The sequence below is a fragment of the Chiloscyllium plagiosum genome, unplaced genomic scaffold, assembly GCF_037043375.1.
Source record: "Chiloscyllium plagiosum isolate Xiang-an unplaced genomic scaffold, Cpla_swu_hap1 HiC_scaffold_47, whole genome shotgun sequence".
Classification (NCBI taxonomy): Eukaryota; Metazoa; Chordata; class Chondrichthyes; order Orectolobiformes; family Hemiscylliidae; genus Chiloscyllium; species Chiloscyllium plagiosum.
Genome location: NW_028270185.1, coordinates 44,195,473 through 44,198,991, shown reverse-complemented (window position 1 = coordinate 44,198,991; position 3,519 = coordinate 44,195,473). Strand labels below are relative to the sequence as shown.

Genomic DNA, 3,519 nt, shown 5'->3' with positions numbered 1-3,519 from the left:
TGTGCAAATCATACAACAGTAATTAACAATGAAGAAGAAAGCCGCAGACTGCAGGGAGATATTAAACAATTGGAAATGAAAATGGTGAATTCAATTCTTTCCAGACAAGTTGGTGATAGTGAAGTAAAATCAAACTTCAAACCAGCCGCCCTCGCTCCAGTTGTGGCACTCAGCTGTCTCAGCATGCTGCACTGTAGATTGCGATAAACGGGAAAAAAATTCCCTTCTGCCCCGCCTTTGACCGGGAGCTCTCCCAACCTCGGAATTGCTTGCGTCTCGAAACCGTCATAGAAATGCCGTGCATTCACCGGTTGTGTCACTGGAGCCTGAGAGTATCTGTGCGACCTCATTCCTATCCCGACTTCCAGTTGGATCTTCGCGACTGCGCCACGCAATTCCTCTGTTTCTGGGGTTGGGAATTGGGACTATGTGGCAGCAGTGGTTACTGCGTTGTGTGGGGAAACTGGTGAAGTAGCCGATGTTAAACTGTATTACTATTGAACCAGAGATTTTAACAACACCTGCACTGTCCCCGGAGTTTTTGATGCTTTCGAGAAATCTATTTATCTCAGCCTACAGCATAGAAATAATAGAATCACCACAGCCACTGGGGGAACCGATATTAAACGCTCAGCCCATTCTGAGTTCCCACATTTCTGCCACTGTTCGCTCATCACTGATATTGTGCATTTGCTGCACTGCCTAACATTTCCTATGAAACTGTACTTATTGCAAGCGACACGCGTGCACGTCTGTGGGACGCCGTGATCGTATAGTGGTTAGTACTCTGCGTTGTGGCCGCAGCCACCTCGGTTCGAATCCGAGTCACGGCAGTAATCGCTCTACCTGTCTCAGTTTTTGTGAAACACAAAGGAATCAGTTGTTTGAACATGGTAATTTTCTCCAAGGTGATGATCTTTTCCCTTCAAATTCTGCTTGCTCACATCCCTGTGTTTCATATGTCAGAATTCAAATCCACCCGTTCTCAGAAATTTCTCTCCATCCTTCGATCACTAACTGAACGTTCCGTACCACACCCCCATTTCATTAATTTAGCGATGCCGGTGTTGGACTATGGTGTACAAAGTTAAAAATCACACAACACTGCCGTGTATGTTAAGTATGTTAAGTATGGAAGTATGTTAAATGCCTTTGAACCATCTTGTCTGTAGGTGATGCAAACTACAAGGAATTATGCACCTGCACCCCTAGCTTCTGTGTTCTCCAACACTACGCAAAGCCCTACTCTTGTTGTTGTACCAAAATGTAATACCTTCCATTTATCCAGATTGAACTCCATGTTACATTTTTCAGTCCAACGACTCATTGGATTAAGATCCTGTTGAAACTTAGATAATCTTCCTCACTGTCTACAATTCTGGCGTCGCCTGCAAACCAACAAAGCATGCCTGCAGTGAGTTCCACTGTTTTCTGTTACAGATCAATGATTCATATTCACTTGTAGTGGCCGTGATTCAGCAGTGTGCAAATCATACAACAGTTAGTCATGCAATTAACCATGAGGAAGAAAGCCGCAGACTGCAGGGAGATATTAAACAATTGGAAAGAAAGATAGTGAAAGCAATTCATTCCAGGTAAGTTGGTGACAGTGAAGCAAGTTCAAACTTCAAACCAGCCGCCCACGCTCCAGTTGTGGCACTCAGCTGTCTCAGCAAGATGCACTGTAGATTGCTGTTATTAGAAACGGGAACACATTTTCCCTTCTGCCCCGCCTTTGCTCATGAGCACTCCCAACCTCGGAATTGCTTGCGCCTCTAAACTGTCATAGAAATGCTGTGCATTCACCAGTTCTGTCACTGGAGTCGTCGAGTATCTGTGCGACCTCATTCCCATCCCGACTTCCAGTTGGATCTTCGCGACTGCGCAACTCAGTTCCTCTGATGCTGGGGCGGGGAATTGGGACTATGTGGCAGCAGTGGTTGCTGCCTTGTGTGGGGAAACTGGTGAAGTAGCCGATGTTAATCTGCATTACTATTGAAGCAAACATTTCAGCCACACCTGCACTGTCCCCGGAGTTTTTGATGTTTTGGAGAAATCTATTTATCTCAGCCTTCAGCATATTAATGATGGAAACACCACAGCCTCTGGGGGAACCGATATTAAACGGTCAGCCCATTCTGTGTTCCCACAGATCTGCCACTGTTCACGAAGCACTGATATTGTGCATTTGCTACGCCACCTAACATTTCCTATAATACTGTACTTATTGCACGCAGTCAGTGTGCGCGTCTGTGGGACGCCGTGGTCGTATAGTGGTTAGTACTCTGCGTTGTGGCCGCAGCAACTTCGGTTCGAATCCGAGTCACGGCAGTAATCGCTCTATTTGCCCCAGTTTTTGTGAAACACAAAGAAATCAGTTGTTTAACATGGTAATTTTCTCCAAGGTAATAATCTTTTCCCTTCATATTCTGCTTGCTCACATCTCTGTGTTTTATATGTCAGAATTCAAATCCACCCGTTCTCAGAGACTTCTCTCCATTCTTCGATCGCTAACCGAACTTTCCATCCCACATCCCCATTTCATTAATTTAGAGATGCCGGTGTTGCACTATGGTGTATAAAGTTAAAAATCACACAACACCAGTTTACAGTCGAACAGGTTTAACTGAGCACTAGGTTTCGGAGCGCTGCTCTTTCATCACGTGGTTGTGGAGTCATTTCCTATTTCATTAAGGCACTGCAGAATCTAACACTGACTCAGACATTGATACTGTTCACTCTGTGCTGCTGTGGTCAATGTGGCTGGGTGAACGTGCCCCAACCCCACCATCGGGACCTGCAGACCTGTTGATCCATTTGATTACCGCTGTTGTGAGACCAATCCTCATGTAGCAGCTTTTACTGATATGGACTTGCGATTATTGGGGGTCAAGCTCAGGAAAATGACACATTACGATATCGAGGAAAAGCGAAGTCATTGAGAAAGATTTGTTACACGGGTTTTCTGCAATGGCTGAGCTATATTACCACTGGACTGTTAACTCAGACACCATGCAAATGGAGTAGGGAAACGGGTTTGACTCCACGACAGGTGTTTGAATTGAGATTCAATAAATATCTGGAATTACGAATCTAATAACACCTATATATCCATGGTCAATTGTTGAACAAACAAAACCATCGAGTTTACTGACGTCCTTTGAGGAAGGAAAATGCTATTCTTACCTGTTCGGGCCTCCAGGTGACTCCAGACCCACTGCAATACGGTTGAGTCTCAACTGCCCGTTGTGCAATTAGGGATCACAATCAATACTGCCGAGCCAGCGACGCCCTCATACTGTAACAGAATAGGGAAGAAAAAGAGTTAATTCGGCTCTAGCTAGATTATGTGTGCAGTTCTACAATTCACAGTATAGCAATGATGTGATCGCAATGGAAACATTGCAGGACAGATTCAATGGGATATTGTCTGGGCTGAAGAGTTTCAGTTATGAGGAGAGATTGGACAGACTGGAGTAGTTTGTCACCGAGCAGAGGAGATTGGAGAAGACACGACTG

At 45.0% G+C, this 3,519-nt stretch overlaps 1 non-coding gene across 1 annotated transcript; it reads left to right on the top strand.

Moving 5' to 3' along the window:
* Nucleotides 1-761: 761 nt before the first annotated feature.
* trnah-gug (transfer RNA histidin (anticodon GUG)) lies at nucleotides 762-833 on the top strand. Its single transcript has one exon. It is a non-coding gene; the product is annotated as a tRNA-His (tRNA).
* The last annotated feature ends 2,686 nt before the right edge of the window (nucleotides 834-3,519 follow it).